General features: G+C 38.2%; 1 protein-coding gene across 7 annotated transcripts in view; it reads left to right on the top strand.

The window, feature by feature from the left end:
- The first annotated feature begins 438 nt into the window (after window positions 1-438).
- SORBS2 (sorbin and SH3 domain containing 2) overlaps window positions 439-25,962 on the top strand; it is a 206,865-nt gene continuing 181,341 nt past the window's right edge. For all 7 annotated transcript variants that reach the window (XM_082863976.1, XM_082863979.1, XM_082863966.1 and 4 more), the window contains exon 1: window positions 439-976. The gene's annotated coding sequence lies outside the window, so the exon portion shown is untranslated. The remainder of the gene's footprint in view (window positions 977-25,962) is intronic.

Below are 25,962 nucleotides of genomic sequence, written 5' to 3'. Positions count from 1 at the left end.
TGTCCACATTTGCCAGTCTCCTTTACGCTATGACGCGAAGGTGGAAGCTGTTTTAACAATGGTTCCAATTACTGTCTCTACAGTGATTTGCATGTTATTAACCTGGATAGACCCGAATCTATCTATTGAGAAGGGCTTCGCTTTCTCAATTTCACATGAAGCACTGGCTCATATAACAAAAGTTCCTCCTGAAAGCTGAAAACTCAGAGCACTTGCACTATCGGTGAAATACTGAGAACGATAACAGAAGCAACCCTCCTCCCAAAATGATGAGTTTCATGAAAAGAAATTAACAAGCTGTGTGGTGCACTGCACGTGATCAGCCATGCTTGCTAAGTCTGTCTGTTGGTTGTTGCTATGACTACGAAAAGCCAGTGGAACCCAATGAGCTGTCTGCAGCAGTGCTGGGAGGACCAGCCATTTTACTTATGGAAAACAGTGTGGCATATTCCGCAGAGCTTTACCCTGGAAGAAGCATTTTTTTAAAAAATCTATTGAGGGAAGAGAGAAGTAGTGGGCATGTTAGTATACAATTAGGACAGCCAAGCATGCCTGCCAGCTGCCATTTGGACGAGCTGTCGACTGCCTTTCCTAGTAGCTGATTTGAGAACGTGGAATGCAGAGAGATAATGCTGCATATCTGCTATCAGACAGCAGAAAAGGTTTTTGTCTTGGGAAGGCTCGCCTTCCCTGCAATGTTATCTCAGCAGCTCTCTAGCTGCTTACCCTGAAAACTAGTGACCCCAAAGGAGGTGTTTTCGTCTGCAAACACAGGTCCTGTGCGTGGCTGTAGCATATGAGTGGCAAGTCTGAAAAAGCAGGTGTGTGCTCGGATGGGCACTGGACTGTAACGCAGGCGGACGCTCTCGGGTTTACCTGCTTCCTGTTAACAGATTGTTGGCTCAGAGAGCATCTGTCTGCATGCTGAAGCTGAGGCTGAGAAGGAGGTCCCTGTGTAGCCACTTGACTGACAGAGGTAAGCTTTTTTGTCCTTTTTCAAGCACAGCATAACAATAACTCCGAGCAAAACTTAACCTAAACATTTACAATCATTGTGTTCTTTGGATTTACCAAGGAAATACATACACACAAACACAAACACACACACACACATACATACACATACACAAAATAGTGTCAGAGACTTAGAATTGTTTCAGTAAGTTCAGGTTCTAGAAATTGTAATGATTTTTTTAAAAATTACTAATATGCCTTGGGGTTTAAAATAAATATTTGCTGTTTTAACAAACCACGATGGCCTGTCGTTCTGGACAGCCTTCATAACCAGCAACAATCTTTCTCCCTTAGAAACAATGGATTCTTTTACGACCTGCACTTTGACATACATTCAGAGAATTACGTGGAAAATCAGCAGCTCGAAAATTGTGAAGCATTTATTTTTAAGCCTCTGAAATGATGTATTTAACTCTTAACACACCTCTATATACGTTTAAATTAAGGAATTCCGTACCCTATGTAGGTCATAAGAGCCAGTGGCTTGTACCCTTGCGTATTCTGAGCACAGAGTCCTGGTGTGCTGTTTGATTTAGTTGCGGGTAGTTGTAAAGCAAATAGTGTAGGTACTGGAAGCTGCTCACGCGTCCTTTCCGAGTATCATGCATGCCACGCTAGCCCAGAGCACAACACCCTCATTGTGTTCCCTGGCTTGGAATCCAGGCAAAGAAAGGAAGTGAATCGCTGCATTGAGTTCAAGCATAGCTATAGTATGTGTCGGTAAAACTTCTTTTATTGCACAACTTTTCTCACAAGCAGATAGGTTTCAGAGATAGAGAGTGAAACCAAAAACACGACCCTCCTCCAACAAATGTACTAATATTTGCAATGGATGTTTGCTGTCCATCACTACGTGATAATAGCACAGACTTTGAACTGCAGTAGGAATTGCTCCTTACTGAGTATTTCTTTGATTTATAGTCTCTTAGGAACAAAGCTGTTACTGTGGATTGAAATTGGTCAGTCAAATCGAAATTCCTGGTAAAGAAATGACCGAATAATGATTAAATTGTTTCAGCAACATTTCAGTTTTACGTAAATCAGTTCTATTGTTGGTCTACCAGAACGTCAGATCATTTAGAATTCTATGGAAAATATTTAGGGAAAACTATTTTGTTGAAAACTTTGAATAAAAACTTCTATGTGCTAAAGATGAAATCTACCGTGAAATATAAAATAAATAGGATCTGAGATCTACTTCTAAGAAATATATTTTTATTTTCTATCCTTTTACCCAATATGTGGATGACATAGGAGTCACCTTTTAAGTATAATAATTTTCATTGCTACATATGAGCACACAGCACCTGTTTCACAAATACAGCAATGTCATTATGCCCTCAGATAAGACAGTTATAAAGCATAGGGAGAATATTTTTCAAAACTTCTCTTCTAAATGTCACCAATATTCAAGGTATAAAAATATTCAAAAAGTTCAAGGTACAAGCAATCTCAGTCCAGAAAATCATCTCCAAACATTTAATAATAAGAGCTCTAACTAGGAATATTGTCTATTTGTGTGTGTGAGACACTGGGTAGGATAAAATGGTGAAACGATAGCATTGTACTTCACTTACGTTTAACTTTCAAAGGAAAGTTTAACTAACAGACCTAGTGTTAGGTCAAATTTTATAAATAAAGATATCAGCCAAGGAAGTGATTCTGCTATAGCAGGAGGAAAAGTGGAAAAAGTCTCTCTTCAATTTAATTCCTGTCAGAGCTTTACACGGCAAAAGGAATTTCTAGAATTAACATAGTGAAAAGTCCGGCAGCAAGAAAATGATTTTGCCTTAGTTTTTCTTGGGGGAGCTTTTAGAAGAACCAGGTGTGGAAATACCTAAGGCTGTACCCTGTTGCCTTTGTGGTGGCAACATATGTGACAGGAGTCAGCCCCACTGGGAAGAGTGACACACAAACTTTATACCTGTACTTTTTTTCCCTCCATTAGTAACCTTTTAAGGTGATATGCTATGAAAGATTAGCATTGTAAGTGCATTTCTGCACCACACATCTATGTAGTTATTAACGCAACAATTTTGAGAACCAGACGCAGAGCTATAATCCCTATCCTTCAACACTCTGCACCTTGGCTTTTATCTATTTAGGTACTCTTAATTTCTGCCACTTCCCAACTCAGCTGCTGGCAATAGCAAATACTTTGTAATTTCCCAAACGCACTATACCAAACTTTTGCAAAGCCAGTCTCCTCTGTATAGACTTTTTCTTCAAATCTCCCCCGCAGCAGCAGCCACCTGCCATGCATCCTTTCAAAATCCAACTAGAATGTCTCCCCAGACACTTCCTCGCCTTCTGCTTCGGCTACATCTGAATCTTATATCTGTAGTTCTGGCTATTGCACCGTAGCGCATTTGTCTCTGCTTATGGGCTTCCAGAGTTTTACTGACCTCTGACTGTACTTTGTCCAGTGTCTAGAACTTGGCATTCAGATATTGTACTGGTAACCTCGGACTTGACTGTTTTCCTATTAGTTACCGTAAATATAGGCTTGATCTTGAAAAAGAAGTCCTATTATCTATTATACTGCATTTGATCAGAGAAACTCAAAACATTTAGAAACAGTGATGAGGCTTTAATTTCCTTGATATGAAATTATAGTTTCAAGATCACAATTGGATAAAAGCTATAAATGTCCTATAATATATCAGAATTTTCTCAAAGAAAAATTTACAGCATATAAGTTTTAAACAAAACCAGCTTAGAAGCTTTAATATCTAGAGGATATTGTTTTTCTATTTATAGCTATTACAAAATTTGCAGGGGAAAATAAGTACAGTAAGTATCCCTATTAGAAATATGCTCTAAAATCAGGTCATTTAAAATTAATGTTGAACTGATGTTGATTAGCACTTGATTATAAAAAAGTTACTTACGGAATTGTCTTCCGTAAGCCAGAGGAAAGTAGAGGTCATGAATTGGGAAGAGACCAAAGGATTAAAATAAAGTCTACAATAGGAGAATTTCTTTTGATTTTCCTTATAAACCTGAAAGGTTATTGGTAATAACTGGCTACATTATACTTCCCCATAACTTGAGTTTCTGGGTGACGGAGAGAATAGTATGTTAGTATCATTCTTGATACAGATATGCTTTTGGTTGTAGAGACTTCCCACTCTTTTTTCTATATTAGATGGCATGATTATTATTTTTTTAAAGCTTAAATTTTTATACCCTTTTTATGGAAAATTTATCACAATGTTGTAATAAAAAGTAATAATGTATCAAAAATTACATTAAGAATTAATAACTATATAATCCCTCATCTCTAAGATATCCATCTAAAAAGCAAAAGTTGGACTTAATATAGTATGAATTCTTGTACATAAAGTAGCAAAGATTAGGAAATTTTAAATATCCAGATGTTAAGAATTAGAAAGCAAAATATTTGGTAAACCACTTAAATTCATATTTCTGGACACTATAAATTCATATTTCTGGACACTATTTTACACTATATTGCAGCATTGAATTTTATAATCAAAGTAAGATATATAGCAACTCTTAAGTGTCACGCTGTCCTTTAGTTTATTTTGACTATCTTCCAGCTGATTTTAATGTGTAACATGCTAATTTAATAATAGCTAAAGTTGAAATTGGTTCTATGCATCTTAAAGACTAATCGTGTTTAATCAATTATTTTAAATTGTACACAGTAATTAGATTTCAGGAAACATGATTCTATAGTATTTCTGCATCATTTTTAAGATTTTCTATTTTAAGTAATTTATAATATTTTGAAGGCCTAAACTATATATAACTATGTTGACATTCAAATGAAATGAGTGAGCTCTTGTGGCATTTTATAATGAAGTATACTAGTACATAATTGTATTAGATAATTTTTTCAAAGTTCCTCAAATAATTTAATCATAGATGCCTATTAAATTCTAAATTATCACTGCAAAGAATTATATGGAGATTTTCAAGATCTCTTTACAACATTTCTGAAAAAGTTAAGACATATACATTTAGCTATGAGGGAACACTTCTATAACTATTGAGTTCTAAATATTAATGGATAAGAAACCTCATTCCAGCTTAAGCTCACTTAAGATGATCTTATTTGAATAAATGACAGAGAACCAGCAAAGAGAAGGTTTTATTTTGAGTTTCAGCAACGTGATATATCCACGTAGATCTATATTACACTTTACCCCAGTCTTCAAAACAGAAGTTTTGCCAACCAGGAATTTTAGCCAAAAAGACAGTAGTTTCCTCTTCCCCTTACAGGTCTGGTATGCATAGATCCAGCATTAATTCTGCACCTTTGAAAAGCATTATTTGAACAAAAATCCAGAAAACTTTCTCTTTTCCTACCTCTAACCAAAGATCTCACTTTCAAAGAAAATTTTCCTACCTCAAAAAAAAAAAAATCTAGCCATATTCTCATTATATTTCCTAAATTTTTTCTCTCCATGTTAGAATTTAAGGAAATTTTATTTTTCATAAGAACGTTATTTGAACATTTTAGTGATATTTTGGTTCTTTAATTTGCACTGTTGCCTACTTTTTAAATTTTTGTATAACCTAGACATTCAATTCTTCTAACTTTCCTTTGAGATGTTTCCTCAACAGTTGGTGTAAATTGCATGTCAAAAATATTTTCTTATAATGAATTGTATCTTCTGCTGTAGGTAGGAAAGTTAGTCCAATCAATGTGGAAATACTTCTCCTTTTTAGATTCCTAAACCAACTGTAGCAAAAATAGGCTTCTAACCAAGAGCACTTGTTACAAAAATCCTTAAGAGTCTAAGCAGGGAATGGCATGAAGAATGGGAAACTTTTAAAATGTATACACACAAAAAATATGCAAATGAGACATTCTAAGGAATAATTGGCCACGCTGGAGAAAATGTATTAGTATAAATGTTCATTCTGTCCTACTCTAAAAAGTCCCTGTCCCTACTTCTAGTCAGGGGTAGTTAACTTCTTCAGAGACATTTAGTCCTCCATGAAGGTGACCATTGGTAGAGACAGCAGCCTCATTGATGGAAAGAAACATGCTTAAGCTTTTGACTGTGAGGGCCTCATCCTCCACCTGTGGACACGTCAGCTACTTCTGCCTCTTTGGATCCTATTAATATCAGATCTTAATGTTTTATAAGGTTTTCTTTCACTTTACGCTATTAACCAAAAAAGTTTAAGAAAGCAACACTTGGTTGTTTAAAAGTGAGCTATTTCGTAGATTGTCAGGATGCCTTCACATCTAATGATTTCAATTCTCTGAACTAAAGTTCACAAAGGAAAAGATATTAGATAACAGTTTCAGCTGTTCTGGTGCTAACTGTGTCATCTGGTGAACTGTTTGAGCACTTTCTGAAGCATGTACATTTAATCTGTCAGATATATAATTGCAGTACAGTAAATCTTATTATATCCTGTGGGGATAAATAACTTTTAATATCTAGATTTGATATTAAATATCAATATCTAGATTTGGAGACGTATATAGCATAGCATTACTAGTAGTGAAGATAAAAATTTTATAACCACTGAGTTCTTCTGGAACAGTGTGAATAGACTTGTGTTGTCTGATATACCTTGAGTACTGGCTTGAACCAGTTTAAGTAAAGGGAGATCCTGAGAGTAGCAAGTACGGGAAAAGGTACAGATTGCTTGGGCAGAATTAAAGTTACAGGGAAAACTCAGCTTGCTTTACAATAGCAGCTGAAACCTTGTAGGTACATGGCAAACAAGTCACTCTATTAAATATTCAGTCAGTATTTGTGGAATGAATGAATGGCTCACAGTTTTCCCCTCGATGTTGTGTTAATGGCAACACATTGATTACAAGATGTTGCTTGAATTTAAAGATCAAATGGTAATTGACAAGATTTTCTGATTTTTGTTTTTTGGAAGTCATGAAACTGAGGAGAAGGAAAAAAGGATGAAGATTTTAGAAAACACTATTATTTTTAAAAATAAAATATAGTCTTCCTGGTGAGAAGCACTATATTTCTAACAATGATATAAAGAGAAATATAACCAGAAACTTAGATAAAACTCAAAGGACACACATCATTTAGAGAATAATTCAGACACCAAAAAATTTTGGTTTCTACTCTTAACTTTCTTAAAGTCTCAGGTTATCATCACATTCATCAAACAATATGATCAACACTAAAGAGTAATTTTTTCCTTTTTAGATAAGTGTAAGAGAGAAAAGTTAAAACCTAGAGTTACAAAATTTAAGAGGTTTACTTTAAGGCTTTAGAATATAGTTAAACAGAGAATTCAGTGTAGAAAAAGGTAGCCATCTGGGAGATCTTTTCAAATTAAAAACTGTAAGAATTGGGAGGCCAATTGGCCAAGGCCAATCAAAATATCTGTTTTGATTAAACTCAAGAAAACATTGAAAACCTGAATAACAAGATTTCAATAAACTACAGAAAAAAATAATTTGATTTTTTCAATCCAAAAGATATTAATAAGAAAAAATTATATACTTTACTCTGTACTAGCTACTATCTGAAGAGCCTTACAGATATTAATATTTTGCTGTTGTTATGTCCCCATACAAAGATATTACATAATTGTGGACTGTATTTCCCATCCTGTATATCTCATACCTGTGACTCATTTATTTTGCAAGTTTGTACCTCTTAATTTCCATCACTTGTTTTTTTCCTCCCCTCAGCTCCTCCCCTCTGGCAACCACCTATTGTTTCTCTGTATCTATGACTCTGTTTTTGTTTTGTGATGTTTACTCATTTTTTTTTGTTTTGTAGATTCTACATGTAAGTGAAATCATACAGTATTAGTCTTTCTCTGTCTGATTTATTTCACTTATCATAATACCCTCTAGGTCCATTCATATGTGTCACAAACATCAAGATTTCATTCTTTTTTTTGTGACTGAGTAATATTCCATTACAGACACACACACACCCCCCCCCCACATCTTCTTTATCCATTCATCTTTTGATGGGCTTCTGTATCTGGCTACTCTGCATGAAGTTTACTCTGTCCTAGCTACTATCCCAAGAGCTTTACATATATTAAAGCTTCCTTTCAGTGAAGGATCTGGGAATTTACAAAGCTTTTAAAGGTATTTGAACTGGAATTTTCCAGAATGTGATCTTAAATTAGTTCCCAAAGAGGGACTGAATGAATAGCACATTTAGTTGCTCTTTCTTAGATGCTCTCGTATCACTTTGTAAATTATATTCTTTTTTTAATCTCATTTTAGTGAAGTTTTTTCTATATGTATCTAATCTTTCCATATGAAAGTGAACTCCATGAGGGAGCAATAGTGTTTTATTTCTATTTTTACCTGCATCATCTTGTCATGGGAATGGCCAACAGTAGATGAGTCTGGGTGATTAACCCGAGTAGGCTGCTGAATCAAATGTTAATAAATAAAATTGACACCAAGGAAAAGAAATAGAGTCAAGGTAATAAAAACTGTATGTAATTCCATGTAACCATCATGAGAAAATTAAGTCAGTCCACAAATCCTTAAACATTTGTTGTTTTGTTTTGTTATAGTTTTACTCTGTTTTTGGTTAGTATGCTTTGATAAAACACGAAGCTAAATGTCAGAGCAATCCTTTTTCAGACATCAGACTTCCTCAGCAGAGGAAATCATGACACAACCAAAAATGATCCAGCTCATTTAAGCCACTACAGACTTTTTCCCCAGAATTTAGTCTCCTGAACAAGTTAACTGTATGTTCGTTATCTCTGACAATCAAGGAAACAATAAAAATGTGGGAAAGCACAGTTACCTCCTTTACCAGAAAAACTTTTACTCATTTGTTGAAAATATATCTGTTTTGGGAAAAGGGTTTTCTTAGATCAATAATTCAGATGACTGATAATATATCCTGAATTCTTTGACAATGAATTTACTTAGAAACTTTTTTTTATATGATTTGTGGTCTAAAAGCTGATTATATCACTGACTTCCTTCCCATCATAAATTTAATTTTAGAAGACTAACATAACCAGTTTATATAATTAATATGACTTCTTGAGTTAAAAAAAAAACCTTCTTTCGGAGGTGCACAAAGTGCTTTTAATACGTGTTAAATTAATTTTTAGATTTATTGGCAGCAGAGAGGAGAGTCATCACTCTAGTAAGTAAAAGTAAATGACAAAGCCATAAATAATCTTATTTTATAAGTAAAAGTAAATGAGAAAGCCATAAATAATCTCATTTTATAAGTAAAAGTAAATGACGCAGCCATAACTTAATTTGAAAATCACCTTCATTTTGACCCAAAGTCCCAAATGTCCTCTCAGGGCCTCGTATGGACAGTTCTCTGGTAAAATAATTTCACTTGCTCTATATATTATTATGTGGTATATTAACACATCATGATCATTTGGAACCCTAAACTTTTACTTCCTTTGGAATGAATTGGGAAAACATACCCCCAAAACTCTGGTTCACTCTTTTTGGCACTGATCTTTGCAGCTGTCAAGAACTAAAAGATTATGATGATAAAATTGAGTTTCCTGGGGAATGTTCCATTTATGAACTGCCTCGTCTCCAGACTCCTCTGTCATTTCACTGCATCTGCTTCTAACCTGGCCTAGAAGAAGTGCTGGCTTCCATGGTCCAGAAAAAGCCTGTGGGGTGGAGAGGACAGGAGCTTAACAGGAGGACCCCAATCCTCCAAGAATGACCCCTCCAACAGGGTCATTCAACTAAAAGAGTTTTAAGTTCAGCAGAAACTAGGAAAAGTCACATGTTCTGATTTCTAACCAAAAGTAAAGCATTTTTTGAAAAATCTGTACACTATGTAATGCATCTCAGAGTGAGAGTATTTTATCTGGCCAACAAAACAGAATGGCCTGTTGTTGACTGACATTGAGAAATGTCACTTCCCAAAAGGTCAGATTACTAACTGGTCAGTGCGTTCTTTAAGGAAATAAAATCAGAATTGCATCTGACAGTATAATGCCAGGGACAAATGATTTAAAAACTATCCTCAAACTATATTTGCCCAACAAACACATCAGAACCACAAGTTCATAACTGCTAAGTGGACTAGAATATCTAGAGTCACCTGTCCCTGCAGCTGGGCTTGACCATACACTGACAAGATTCTCTAACTCTGTTTTTTTCCAGACTTTTGAAGATTGTTGTCTCAGTTGTTGGTATGTTAATATAAGTTAGCTGGCTTCTGATTTTATCTATGATATTGAAAAGAAGCTTTGATAGGGAAAACAGAGAATGAGAGAGATCCTAAGTTCTGGGAACAGTGTAAAGAGAGACCAGACCCAAATACAGATATCAAAGTTGTAGTTGTATATTTTTAAATAATTTTTGAATTTTCATATCATTCTTTTTTTTCATGTACATCACACTCATCAAGGACCTACTATGTGTTTAGCATGGATAAAAAGATGAAAAAAAAAAAGAAAATGAAACAGAAAGCCATTAAGAAAGTTTACAATTTAGTAAAAGAGATGACAGAAACACTAATTATTATAATTTCTTCAAAAGACATGCCCCAAAGTAAGTGTCATATGATGTAGATAAAGAAGTTCTTTAACTGTTTTAAGAGATAAAGTTCTAGAAGATGGTAATAACTAGCTCAGGAAAGGGAGGTGTTTTAGAGGATCAGGGAAGATGACTTAAAGGAAATGATATTTGAATTAGGTCTTGAATGGGGTGGGATTTTGATAATAGCTTGCAAAAGCAAGGTTTGTAGGCATCCTGAATTGTTTTACTCCACTAACTAATTTATTTAGCATCCCCTCACTGCTTTCACATGTCATGTAATCTGCACAGGCATCCTGTGAGGTAGGTACTATCATCACCATTTTACACGAAAAAAGAAGAAATGGAGCTTCTTCATTTCTTCCTTTCACCAATACGATAGGTGAAAGGCCTATCGTATTTTACTCATATAGGTCAGTTGCTGACTTTGAGAAGCATTTCATTCCAGGGCAGGGATAAAGGCGCATCCAAAGATTAAGAAGTGAGAATGTTTTTAAGGATGTGGAAGCAACAGGTACAACTAGAAAATAAATGGAGAAGACTCCAGATACGACAGTAGAAAGAAAAATAAAAGAGGGAGGGAGACAAATGAAGAAATTTGTTTGTTTTGGCAAAGAGCTTAGCCTGTTTGCAGCCATGGAGAAAGCGCCAGCAGGAGAGAAGGAAGGTGCTAGAGGAAGTAGGGCTTCTCCAGGAGCAAGACCTCAGAGAGGGGGCAGCAAAGAGAGAGAAGACTCAAGGACAAGGAATAGTCCAGCCTCCAAGGGAGCCGGGGAGGCTGGGACCTAGGTAGCATGAGCGGGAATTGAGAAATGAGATCAACTCCTGACAGCTAGAAGGGAAATCTCAAAGGACAGTCTTATTACACTGCAGTATGGGTAAGGTCCAGTGTGTACGTGAGATGGAGTGGCAGCCTTGTCTTGTCCACAGTGGCGAATGAACAAGGAGGCACAAAAGGTGAAATAAAAGCCAGTGGAGGGCTTCCCTGGTGGCGCAGTGGTTGAGAGTCCGCCTGCCGATGCAGGGGACGCGGGTTCGTGCCCCGGTCCGGGAGGATCCCACATGCCGTGGAGCCACTAGGCCCGTGAGCCATGGCCGCTGAGCCTGTGCGTCCGGGGCCTGTGCTCCGCAAGGGGAGAGGCCACAACAGTGAGAGCCCCGCGTACCGCAAAAAAAAAAAAAAAAAAAAAAGATAAATTATCTCTAAGAGTTTTTGAGGCTTAACTGCGTTATGCATGTTAAGTGTGCAGAAGGGGGCCCAGCATGTAGAAAATGCTCAAGAAGTGTTAGAAAGTATTATTAGCAATCATTTTTTAAATAAATTTATTTATTTATTTTTGGCTGAGTTGGGTCTTTGCTGCTGCGCGCAGGTTTTCTCTAGTTGCGGCGAGCGGGGGCTACTCTTCGTTGTGGTGCGTGGGCTTCTCATTGCAGTGGCTTCTCTTGTTGTGGAGCACGGGCTCTGGGTGCGCAGGCTTCAGTAGTTGTCACACGCAGGCTCAGTAGTTGTGGCTCGCGGGCTCTAGAGCACAGGCTCAGTAGTTGCGGCACAGGGGCTTAGTTGCTCCATGGCGTGTGGGATCTTCCCGGACCAGGGCTCGAACCTGTATCCCCTGCATTGGCAGGCAGATTCTTAACCACTGCACCACCAGGGAAGTCTGCAATCTTTTTTTTTTTTTCTTTTTGCGGTATGCGGGCCTCTCCCTGTTGTGGCTTCTCCCGTTGCGGAGCACAGGCTCCGGACGCGCAGGCTCAGGGGCCATGGCTCACGGGCCCAGCCACTCCATGGGCTGTGGGATCTTCCCGGACTGGGGCTCGAACCCGCGTGCCCTGCATCGGCAGGCGGACTCTCAACCACTGCGCCACCAGGGAAGCCCTGCAATCATTTTTATATAAATGAGTTAAGTAGAGAGGCATGTGCTGTGATTCTCCAGGCTGTGCAAGTTCAGTGGTGACTAGCCAGAGTCTTAGCTCTTGAGAGCTGTTCATAGTCTTCAGGGTTGAGGGAGGGGAAGCTAATGATGACCAAATAGCATCACAAATACCCGTACAGTGGTGAGCAAGCACTCAGAATAGGGTGTGATGATCTCCCTGGATGATCTCAGAAGTGTGCAAGGTTCTGGACGGAGAGAACACCATGTACAAAAGAATGGGCATGAGAGAACGCTGGAGGTGGGTTAGTGGGTCTGGAATGAGGGAACCGTAGGGAGAACCGAGCCTAGCGTGGGGAGGGGCAAGCACGTGGGCTTTGCAGTCACACGGACTTGGATTTCTTTTCCAGCCCTGTGACTGCTGAGCATGTGGGGACAGGACCCCCAGCCTCTCTAGATCCCTATTTTACTACCTTCAGAGCAGAGATAATAGCGCTCACCTCTGAGGATTAACATTGGGATTAAGTGGGATTATTGTAAATGACTGGCATATCACCTAACACATCAAAAACACCGGAGGAATGGTAGCCACACCACCAGCCTCGGGATCAGCCTTATGATAAAGTTTGGATTAAATCTTTAGATAAGAGAACCATTGGAGTTCCTTTTTTTTTTTTCTTAACATTTTACTGGAGTGTAATTGCTTTACAAGGGTGTGTTAGTTTCTACTGTATAACAAAGTGAATCAGCTATACATATACATATATCTCCATATCTCCTCCCTATTGTGTCTCCCTCCCACCCTCCCTATCCCACCCCTCTAGGTGGTCACAAAGCACCGAGCTGATCTCCCTGTGCTATGCGGCTGCTTCCCGCTAGCTATTTGTTTTACATTTGGTAGTGTATATATGTCCATGCCACTCGCTCACTTCGTCCCAGCTTACCCTTGGAGTTTAAATGGGAAAAAGTAATGCTTATGTTTGTGTGTAAAAAAGATACACCTGGTAAGAGTCTATCAAATTAAATGAAAAGAGCAAGAAGTGGTTATAGAGAGTTTCAACATCTGAGGCAAGAGAACAACAGGCATGAATGAAAGTGATGGGTCAGGGAGAAAAGTGAGGGTTTTATAGTCAAGATTACTATATAACAATCAACTCTTCTAAGTGTTTGGAATGCATCTCAAACAGTGACTGCTCAACAGTCTTAAAAATAGGTGATTCTAATTCACTGTGGTATTGCATTCATAGAGGTGGAGGACACGCACAGGATCTACTTTGCTTCTGCAGGAGCTCCTGAGGCATCACTGAGGAAGAGTTTGGGGTATAAAGAATATGTGGGGGCTTCCCTGGTGGCGCAGTGGTTGGGAGTCTGCCTGTCGATGCAGGGGACACGGGTTCGTGTCCCAGTCCGGGAGGATCCCACCTGCCACGGAGCGGCTGGGCCCATGAGCCGTGGCCGCTGAGCCTGCGCTCCGCAACGGGAGAGGCCACAACAGTGAGAGGCCCGTGTACAGCAAAAAAAAAAAAAAAAGAATATGTGGGTTCTTGCTTTGAAACGTGCTGAGCCCCCGTGATCGAGGAACAGCATGTGCTAAAGCACAGAAGCAAGAAGGACATGTTCTAAGGACTGAAAGTCAAGTCGTTGGGTGTGGTTGGAATGCAGGGTGCTTGATATGGAGAGAGAGAAAGTAAAACGGACAAGCAGGCCAGAGCAAGATTGCGGCATCATTGTTTCACAGTCAGGTCGATGAGAAGGCACTGAAAGAGTTCAGGCAGGAAAGTGAAATAATAAGATTTCCATTTTAAAACCTCTACTCTGGTATAAAGTACAACTGAGAAGGGGGGTGAGACTAAATGCAAGGATTTCACAGAGGAGGATGGTGTAAACTACAGGAAGAACACTGCCCCTGACCTTGTTCTTTTATCTCTGAAGGATGTGAGATATGAGACTGGAGTCTCGGAAATTTCAGGAGACTTTGATTATCTGTGTTGAAATTTCATACAAGAGGGAATGCCATACAATACGCAGAGCCCAGTGCAAGGTGAAAATGCTAGACCCCTTATTCAAAAATCATTGATAATTTCAATGATGAACAGAGTATTAAACCCAGCACCTGGCCTTTCTAAGCACAGGGTCAGATGTAAATGCTCAGGTCACAGGCGCATAAAGCCAACCCTGCACACAACTTGCATTTTTATTCATCGTAAGTGAACACTCTTGTCTTTTGTGCACCAACCGCAATGGACTTAATAAGATGATTAATGAGTCTGAGCTACTGTGGGGTATCTCTACTGGTATCTACTATCTCTTCCTGGCTGGAGGAAACGCAGCTTCTCCCCAGGCTGGGGCCCTTGGGAGGCAGGAGTCCTGCCATACCCTTCCTATACCCCACACGGGCAGGACCTCGGTCATCAGAATACCGTCACCCGGATCCCTGCATCATGTCGAGGGGGCCTGTGAAGTCCCCAGTGTGGGAGGGATCTGGCAGCTCCTCATTTTCCTCTACCTTCTAGAAAACCCTCTTTCCCCACCCCTTCCCATGGTCAGAGCGCATTCCGACATGCAAGCAGAAGATCGAGCCTCCTCAGAGGATGGGGGAAGGGGCACGGGGTCAAGGAGGCATAATCTGGAATTCCCTCTGATAAGCCCAATAGCTACAGAGTTTGAAGTAGGCTGAAGTGTCTGCAGTTCTAGGTCCAGGCCAATGCTTGAAGACACGTTTGGATTTTTGTATCTGTGGCCTTCTGTGAATGGAACTCCCCCGACCTTAAAAATGTCAATATAATGATCAATTTCAGACTTTCCCTGTAGTGTGTTACATATGAAAGTAGAGATCTGCCTCACTGAATAGCACCAGGCGCCAAGAGGACCCCAGACACTCATGAATGTGAGTGCACCTCCCCCACGGTCCCCCTGACTCCAGCCCAGCCTTGTCCTTCCTTCTCCATGTGTCTCTCCATTCTCCTTTCCTTGTCAGTGTTGTTTCTTTATGTGGTTATTATAAAAATCCAAATTATAGTTTGAAGTGCCATTTGCTGTATTTAGTAAACAATTTTATGTTACTTATTCTTGGTTGCTAATTTTTAAAGGTCAGTAAATAACAGTATGAATTAAGTCGTTTTTATGTTTTGATAGCCCATAACTGCTTTTCCTTTTGTATGAGCCTTGTCAAAGACAGGTTTTCTCCAATTCTGCATGAAAGTCCCTCGGATTTTTCAGGAAAGGAGGGAGCAGGCAGGGAGAAGCCTGCGGGGAGCTGTAGGGTAAGGTCGAGTCGTGGGCCTGCCCTTTACGAGGATGTGCTGGCATGTGACTTAACATCTTTCAACCACAGGTTTGGAACCAGAAGAATGAGGCTCTTATGCCTAGATCACAGGCCCATTAGTTCTAGTACATGAAATAATTCATGCAAAGTACCCACAGCAGTGCCTAGCACATAACTGGCTCTCAATAAATGACAACTATGCTGTCAATAAAATTCTCCTGGGATGAAAGAGTAATGGGGATCTAACAGAGATCTTGACATAATGAAGTTCGACTGGGCCCAGAGCAAAAATTACGTAACACAACAATGAATTTCCACAATAGATAATTTAAAACTTCTAAATATAAAACCCACCAGACTTGCAATGATCACATATTTCTTAAACCTGAAATTTAATTTAAAACTCAAAGAAACTTCTAGAAGAGTCTAACAACACACTATCTTCTGGTCTTGCCTGAATTATATCACACTAAGGCAAACTATGCAGAGTATTAACTGCGAACACAATACTAGGATAGAACGAGGGAGATCACCATTTCTAAAGATCCTAATTCCAAGGAAGAGCCATCCTGCCATTAACTAAGCTAACAGAGAAGAATTTTAATTAATCCTACAATCCTAAAGTACTTGCTTCAGAATGTATTATACGGTCGTTTGCCAATAGATTTACCTGCTTAATTTTGTTTTTCTTGAGCTGATCTAAAATTAATCTTCATGTCATGTGGTGTTGAGCTTCGTGATCTGCAAGGTTAGTTAGGAATGTAAAATAACCGTAAGTATTCTTATAAATAATAATATTAGCTACCATTCCCTGAATGCATACTGTGTCAGGCAGCTTGCCAAATTCCTTAAATACCTCACATTGACTGTACACAAAAACACTCTGATGAGGGTATTATTCTCATTTTACGGAAGAGGAAACTGGCTCTGAGAAGTTAAACATCTTGTACTGGGTCACACTTGTGGGGAAGGTAGAAATCAAACTTGGGTCGGCCAGATTCCAAGCCCTGTGCTCTAACATTTTTCTGCTTCTTTGTGGGAACTACTGATTAGCAACACCACCCCCCTAAACGTTATAACTCGCCTGTTATCCTTCTCTATGTTTTTCTTTGTGGACGCTATGGAAACATTTATTTACAAGACTACACCAAGTGTCTTTATTCCCAAAGAGCAGAAACAACGCAACAATAGAGGTATGGAGGAAAAAAAAATCTATGAGGCCAATAATGATTATTTCTTTGTGGTGAGATTCCAGATGGTTTTTCTTTTCTTCTTATGCTTGTCCATATTTTCTAAATCAACTTCAAGTTTTGAAACTTTCAAAATAAGGAGATGCATATAGGTGAGGACCAGAGGAAATTCGTGGGGCACCAATTCTGATGTTCTAAACATCAGAATTAGATGTTTAGACATCTAATTCTGATGCTACAATGCTAAGCAATAGGAATGAAAAACAAAACGAAACAAATCTCTGGATATAAATATTTTATCAATTCCCTTTTATTGTCATAATTCGCCTCCACTTTAATTTGGGAGGTTATTTGGAATATGTCCCACTGGAAAATTGATCACTGCCGTCTTGGTTTTCTGTGCTCAGTGTCAGTGGCCTGTTTACTGGCAGTGATGGTTTTACCTCTGGATTAAGAATAATTAGCTCTACTTTGGAACCAAATACAGTGCAAATGGAGTTCAAAAAGAATTAAGAACCATTCCCTTTGTCACATACATGTGGCTACGTACACACGGAACAATTTCCCTTTGTTAACCATGGCACTGTGATCTAAAGAAGAAGGTGGCCACTTTGAGAGCAGGTACTTTGAGGGAAAAACAATCTTGTCTTCTTCACATTTTTAAGATAGTACCTAGTATGATAGCGTGTAAGAGTCCTCACCTGTATGACAAATTACATTTCACAGGTAAGTCCTAACACACTAGGTGAAATAGATTATCCAGAGCATTTAAAATAAGAAAAATAAGGGGAAAAAACAATTCAAAAGATCATATCCGAAACATCTATTGTTCAATATACATTACATGACCTGCCTTGCCTGACTTGGTTCTCCCATTATTCCATCATTCATTTTTCACTGGCATTAAGTAAGCTTTTTCTATGAATTAGGCAGTGTATGCTATGAAGAAAACAGAAGGTCTTGCCCTTGTGGAGCTTATAGGCTTGAGGTCTATTTATACTTTGTATATGAGGCTGAATGGCTCAATTCATGAATGTATGAGCCTGTACAAACAAAACATATGATGATATGAAATGTGGAAAAGTTTTTTCTTAAATACTTACTGTATTCATAAATATATTTCCCAATTTTTTCTAATATAGGTGGTGAATTTATGCATACCATTGGATGATAATTAAATGGGGCATTAGCAAACTATATTCATTCTAATTTAAATAGATATCATTTTTTTAAGTTGCATTGAAAATAAGCATACTTTTCAGAATTAGTACTTAGAAAAATCTTTAAAGTTGTTTATGAAAAATGCCATTTTAATAAACATCATTAAAAGCAGCACATTGCTATGCTTTTAAATCACATTGACACCGTTTATTGCTTTTCCCCACACTCGTGGTTTTCAACTCAATGTTCAAACTTTTTCAGAGGATAGACATTATGGAATATTTACAACCAGGCACCAAAATCAGCTCTTCTTTCCATTTGTGTGATGTGAAAGAGGAAAGCAATTTCAATGAAACAGAATCAATGCTGAGTTACAAAAGTCGTTCATTTCAGGAAAATGTGATCAGGGAATCTTGAGTTCTGCCCTAAATTAATAAAGTCAGTTGTTAAGTGATAAAAGCATTTTAGAGTATTTATCTGTGAAATGAGAAATGCTTTCTACCCGCCCAAGGGACTAGTGTAAGAATAAGGAAGTTAACATTCTTGACCTTAAAATGTTAAAGTTTCTCAGTATAGAGGTTCCTTAAAAAACTAAAAATAGAGCTACAATATGATCCAGCAATCCCACTCCTGGACATATATCCAGAAAAGACAAAATCTCTCATTGTAAAAGATACATGTACCCTAATGTTCACAGCAGCACTAATTACAATAGCCAAGACATAGAAGCAACCTGAATGTCCATCAACAGATGAACGGATAAAGAAGATGTAGTACATATATACACAGTGGATTACTACTCAGCCATAAAAAAAGAGTGAAATATTGCCATTTGCAGCAACATGGATAGACCTAGAGATTATCATCCTGAGTGAAGTAAGACAGAGAAAGACAGATATTATATGATATCACTTATAGGTGGAATCTAAAAAATAATACAAATGAATTTATTTACAAAACAGAAACAGACTCACAGACATAGGAAACAAACTTATGGTTACCAAAGGGGAAAGAGAGGAGGGAGGGATAAATCAGGAGGGTGGGATCAACAGATACACATTACCATGTATAAAATAGACAGACAACAAGGATTTCCTGTATAGCACAGGAACTATATTCAATATCTTGTAATAACCTATGATAGAAAAGAATCTGTATATATATATATATATTTATATATAAAAAACCTGAATCACTTTGCTGTATACCTGAAACTAACACAATACTGTAATCAACTATACTTCAATTTTAAAAAATGTTGAAGTTTCTTTTACATGAAGAGCCACCTGTCAGTGTGACTGGCTATGCAGATAAATGGAGTGAAATATGAGTCCATAGATATCTTGGCTCTTTTGAGGTGGAGATCATTCCAATTTTAGAGCTCTGCAGCTACTCAGGTATCTTGTTATAATTCCCGAAGTTTATAGTCCTTATCCATTTTGGGGAAGCCATTAGTACATATCCAACAGATGAAATGACAAAGATACATTTATTTTACTTGTAGAGCCAGTGATTATCATGTAAGCGAGAATCAGGAATGTTTTAGTATAAATGTGTCTTTGTGTACGAGTGTGGGCACTAATCAGTACGTGTTAATAGACTGATTTACTCACTTCATTGTTCTTGTGTTTTATATCTTAGCCCAATGCTAGTTCCTCTCAGAACAAAGTTAACAAAACCACTGAAGCAGCGACTGGAGATAAGTAGTAGGAAATAAGACCTCGAACCTCCTGCCTCCTGAAGTGTGTGAAACTAGAGCCACGTTTCATCAGCCTAGAAATTAGCAAGGACCGTTCATAAACCTTTTAATCACTGTACGGATATTGCTTATCATGGAAACAGAAATGGCAAACGCAGCCCTTGAGGCACTGCTCACTTTGATTTGGAAACAGTGTAAGAATTTATATGAATTTATATGTATATGTTGAAACTCAAAACTTCTAAATATACTAAGACAGTGAGAGGATGGTTGAGAAGCAAGAATAGCAGCAAAGTTACATAAACATTCCTCACCTTGTATGTTTTCAAGATTCTTTAGTATTTAGAAAGGAGATTTATGAAATATTGCATTAAAAATCAAGACGATTTCAATGTTATGTCTGTCTTGAATGATTCTGTTGTAAGAAACTAATATATTCTGAAGGCACCACACAAATTTATCCTTCTATAAATAGATCTATTTATATAACTATATAATATATAAATTATAAATGTAATTTATCACTGACTTGATAAATTATATTTTGACAAATAGTCACATTATTATGACTGTATTTTGAATAATTTCTGTATGAAACATGAAGGCTCTGATAACTCTGTATTCAATTAAAATCCAGACAAGATGAGCTACTATGAATGAGAATGAGTTCTCCATGGAGGTGGTTAGTAGAAGGTGGGCAGTACCATTTCCTACGAACAGTGAAAGTACCTAATAATCATCTCAGGGCAGCACAAAAGCGAGCTTTAAAAATGAACCTTAACTATTGTAAATAGTGCTGCAATGAACATTGGGGTGCATGTCACAGATGTAGAAAACAAACTTATGGTTACCAGAGGATAAGGAGGGGAGGGATAAATTGGGAGATTGGGATTGACATATACACACTACTATGTATAAAATAGATAACTAATAAGAACCTGCTGTATAGCACAGGGGACTCTACTCAATACTCTGTAATGGCCTATATGGGAAAAGAATCTAGATAAAAGAGTGGATATATGTGTATGTACAACTGATTCACTTTGCTATATACCTGAAACGAACACAACATTTACATCAACTATACTCCAATAAAAAAAATTTTTTTAAAAGACCTTAAACTGAATTTTGAGGATTCACGGGGGAAAAAAAGAGCAATATTACGTTAACTGGAAGAATAAAATCATCACAACAAAGATGACTTAACCTGGTCTAAATCCGTACATCAACCCTAACCCCAAAGAATGATTGGAGCCCACAGCCAGGGGGTGCTCTGACACTCGGGAATCAGGTATTCACCAGCAAGTGTTCTTCAGTTTGTAGGCTATGGCGTTTGTCACTACTTGAAATTTCCAGCACCTTTGTGGTTACCCAAATAGAACGTGGTGCGGAAGTCCAGTCTGGAGTCTCAAAGGTGTGTTCAAATGTGCGCAAGTCTTTTATTTATTTTTATTTTTTGAATTCTATTTATTTTTTTATACAGCAGGTTCTTATTAGTCATCCATTTTATACACATCAGTGTATACGTGTCACGCGCAAGTCTTTTGAAAAGAGGCCAAGTGGATAGATCTTAATCAGGAACAAGAAAACAGAGTTCACGTTACAGAATGGTAGAGCCACTGCAATTTATAGCTCAGGTTTGGTTTGGCCACAGGTGATGGGCACTGTTTGTTAAGGCCTTTCCAATTCCTTCTTCTCTTACCCAACGTTATATATGCAAATCTAAAGGCAACCTGAATTTAGCCCTCTTTATCTGTCTTTGCAGGTAGGATTCATTACAGAGTATAATTGCAAAACTGGGCAAATAAGTGTACCCTAATGTAATGCTATAAAATGAACTCAGAGTTCCATTTTTTAGAAGAGTTTTACTAAGCAAGCCCTGCATTAATAAAAATAATTTCTTACTGAGAATTATCTCACTTTTGAGTCCTTTTTCTAATTATCTTAAATGGTATTATTCTCCTTTGATAATTTATTGATTCCAAGATCACTTTATTCTACTTGTGTGTCTGACTACACCTCAATTAAAATATACCTAATACTGACCTTGGAAGCTCCAAATTTTTCTTCTTTTCTCTTTAGGATATAGTCTATTAATTTCTTTCCACCACTGACTCCCTTCTTACTAGAGTTATTGCAAACCTCATCTTCTCTACTGTTGATGTCTATTTCTTTTTATCTCTAAAAACCTCTTTTGGTTGCAGTTGAAGCCATCACCTGATACTTTAATGAGTCTACTATTGTGGGTAGCATTCACCTCTAATTTAGTTCATCGGGGGTTGAACACAAGTTTCTATCAAAGCTGCTCCCAGGCAAAAGAAAGTAGCAGTGGGTGATGGAGTAGGTCTGGCGCTCGTGGTACAGACTGACAGGACCCAGTGGGAATTCTCATCCCAACTTAGATCTAGAATCTGCTGCTGATGCTGTTTTATGCCCTTTCAGCCCCACTGGGATACCGTGTCTCAGACCCTGAGCCTAGTGATTTTCTATAAAGTGATCCTCTGCATCCCAATTTTCAAAATATAAAGGGGATGATTAAGTAGGTTTTATAGTGTTCTTTCCAGTTATGATTCAAGGTTAAATGAAAGATAAGAAATATGGGAAGCCAAAACTGGTGCCCCAAATCTGCTGACTATACCGTTTCCGAGGATATGTGTGTTGTAGCAGAGACCTAGGATAAGGCCAATACATAGAGCCCACCTCTCCAGGATCAGTGTGACTGGATGTAGGCATCAAGCTTCTGAGTTCCCACGGTGGAGACACTCAGTGTAGGGAAGAGAAAATGTGGGAGGGGGCAGGGGGAATCAAAGAGAAATCAGAAGAGCTGAGTTATACATAAAAACTCCTATGACTCAAAGAAGAAATCAGACAACAACTCACAGAAATCATGGACTAAGGTCATTACCATCTTTCTACAAAGGAAGAAAATATAGGTGATATATAGAAATAGCCTTATTTAAAGATGCTGTTTACAATCCCCTCAGGTAATGATCACTGTGACAACACTTCTCTGTTCCTTAGAGCTTATCTTTCCCTTCCATATGTGTGAGGAAAAGGTTGTCTTTTATTTACTTTTTACTTAAATCTCTTCCCCAGAACAGAAGTTCGATTGGTCAATGCCTGTCTCTCTCAGCTCTTTCACTTAAACAAGTCAAGCCTTCTGTGTATTATTGTGGTTGTTTCAGTTTCTCAGGCAGGGTATCCCTGCCTGGTTTCATTAGATAGTCACTTAGTACATTCTAGGGACCGGACACTGTGCTGGGAACAGACGATACTTGTGTTTTTAAAGGGAAGCCTGTTCTCAAGGAGCCTACAGTCTAGTAGGAAAATGACAGCAAGCAGCAACAATACATCAAACATCCTTCCACAACAGGTGCTTAACTAACTGGTCTTCACACAGTCTCATTTCATCCTCTCAAAAGGCTCCCCAAAAGGTAGGGGATATTGTCTGCAGTTTACAGATAAGAAAATCAAGGCTCAGACAGATTGAGTAACTTGCTAAAAGTGACAGGGCTTGTCACTAGGCGAACTAAGCCTGATTCCAAACCTTGATTCTTTTTTCTTTCTACGTAATTATTGCTATAATAGAGGTACTTATACTTCAGTTATCACTCATCAGAATTGTAGTCAATGGATATAAGTTAGTATATGTTTGTTTTTAGCAAAGATGGATAGAATTATAACTCTGTTCCTCCCACCTGCTAAGGGAATGATAGACGCTTACAGGGGCTTACAAAGTCAATTCTTTTTTGCTTCTTCTGGGTTATTCCTTTTAATGCTAATATCTTTTCCTCTTCCACCTTCTACTCACCGAATAAGATGATGATAAAATGCTGTTGCTTTAAAGAGGAAAATATCAACCATAGAGAAAGTCATTAGCAAAGTCATTAGCAAAGATGGGAGTTTTCTTAATCCAGCTGTTTGCCAATTCCATGAACGCTTATTTAAAATTAAAAATTTTTTAAACCCCATAAACGTCTGAACGTGAGCTATCTGAAATAACTTTAAGGAAATTAAATTCAGTATCTCAGTGTGTCCTATCCATTTCATTTTCCCCATCAGCAAAGTGAAAGTACACGTATTTGCAAAGATCAATTAATATTTTTGCAAATAATTTTTTTCTACCTGATTTTAAAAAATAACTGATGGTTACTGTGTGCCAGGTGTGATTTTCCATGCAGTATCTTCTTCAATTCCCTTAATAATGCTCTATGGTAACTAATGATATCCCCACTTTTCAGCTGAGGGAAGTGAGACTCAGAGATCATGCCCAAACCAAGCAGTGAATAAGGGGCACAACCAGAAAATTAACTAAGGACTATTTATCCTCAAAGCCCATGCTTTCAACTACCTGTCATGCACCATCGAGAAAATGATGATAACAACAGGAACAACCAACACTTATGCCGGTTGTGTATGAGGCATTGTCTTAAGAGCTGTGCGTATATTAACTCCTTCAATCTTCATACCAATCAGATGAGTCAAGTACTGCAATAGCTCTTATTTTCTTAACGCGAGAACTGGAGCTCAAGGAGATTCGAGTAACCATGCTATGGGAAGCAGTGGAGTCAGATTTGATGGTGGCAGAGAGCCTCCAGAACCTTCCTCTCAGCCATCGTGTTCTTCACAGATATGGATAGAAAGAGAAAATATTTATACGTGACTGCTTGTTATAAAATGGAATGTATTGCAATTTATATTCATTTCCTCAATTTATGGTACGTAACCAGAAGCCATGAGACAAGAACGCTTAAAATAATTTCCACATTGTGTGTGTATCTTCAGTTTTACTTAAAAACTGGAAAATTATTGGCTTCCTAATCCAACATGCTTTTGCCTCAATTACGACGGAGAGCATTACCATTTTAAGAAATCATAAGTAGAAATCTTTAAGGTCATTTAATACTCAAACTCAGGACATCCCTAGCCTTGAATATTTTCTCAAAATCACTTTTTCTTTAACAAGGACAAACTCCATCATTCAATTTAGATTTTGAAAGCTCGGTAAACTACATTGAAGTGACCCTGTTTAAAGTTTTCCAAACAATGCTCTGGCAATGTCCACTGAGAACAGGATAAACAATGGGTTCCTGTTTTGTATTTCCTGTATATTATTATGATATTCTTATTTCTCTTGATATCACTGATCATTAAATGTTAGTTTTAGAAAAAAGAGCTTGACTATATTTATTTAAAGCCAAAAAGATTCAAATGCTGCAGGTCCAAGGGCTTCAAACATATCAGCTCTGTTTTTCACTGCAATTTTCAATCCATTAGGAAATGATAAGGGGCCTGAAACTGAACGCAGCAACTCTTGTGAGGGCTGATCGTTGATACCCAGAAGTACTTTCAGAACTTCTGAAACTATTTTGTACATGATATCTTTTTTAAAAAATATTTATTTATTTATTTGGCTGTGCTAGGTCTTAGTTGCCACGTGTGGGATCTTTTAGTTGCGGCATGTGGGATCTATTTCCCCGACCAGGGATTGAACCCCGGCCCCTGCATTGGGAGTGTGGAGTTTTAGCCACTGGACCACCAGGGAAGTCCCATGTACATGACATCTTAATAGCCGGCCTAATTGTCTTCTGCTATCTTTCAGCCAGTCTGATGTGAGAAAGTTGTCCTTAGATGGTTGTGTCACGTATGTTTGTAGCTTCAAGCGACAGATTACCTTTAACCAGGTGAGGGGTTGGTTTCCCTGAAACAACGAGAAGCCCAGGGTGGGTTCAACTCTGCCTAAGCAGGTGCCTCCCAGAAGGGCATCTGCGTTTCCATCAGCCTAGAGGAGCAATGCCAGGTTAAAGGGCAAAGGGCACAGCAGCCTTCTCCTCAGGAGGTTCTGTGTTATTATCGCGGTGTAAAATGTCTTGCCTTCAGCTTATCAGCCTGAACAAACTGCAAGGGAATCTGAGAAGGTACGTTTTTAAATAGACAGGGTACCAGGAGTCTGTAGCAAAGTTGAAAGCAAAAATGGATCCTCCACAGGTAGAAAATTGTGTCTGCTAGGACTGTGTGACACTATTTATTTCTGGAAATAATGAGTCTGGAAATAGCAAAATAAAATGTATCAGAGGGAAACTTCATTCGAAAATGACCCTGAGAGAAACCCTTGCTGAGAAAAAGAGGAAACTCGCTAGAAGGTAAAAATGTGAGCATTTACTTTGACTCAGACGTCCATTCCCCACCCCTCTGCCTGAACACAAACTACCCACTGCTGCAGGCAGGAGAGGCCCTCTAGCACCTTCCTCTGGAGACCAGGCCAGTCCTGGCTCAGCCTGGAGTCTGAACAG

Source organism: Leucopleurus acutus, assembly GCF_964270905.1.
Source record: "Leucopleurus acutus genome assembly, chromosome: 21".
Classification (NCBI taxonomy): Eukaryota; Metazoa; Chordata; class Mammalia; order Artiodactyla; family Delphinidae; genus Leucopleurus; species Leucopleurus acutus.
The sequence above is the reverse complement of the archived record's forward strand: the minus strand, read 5'-3'. Positions and strand labels throughout refer to the sequence as shown.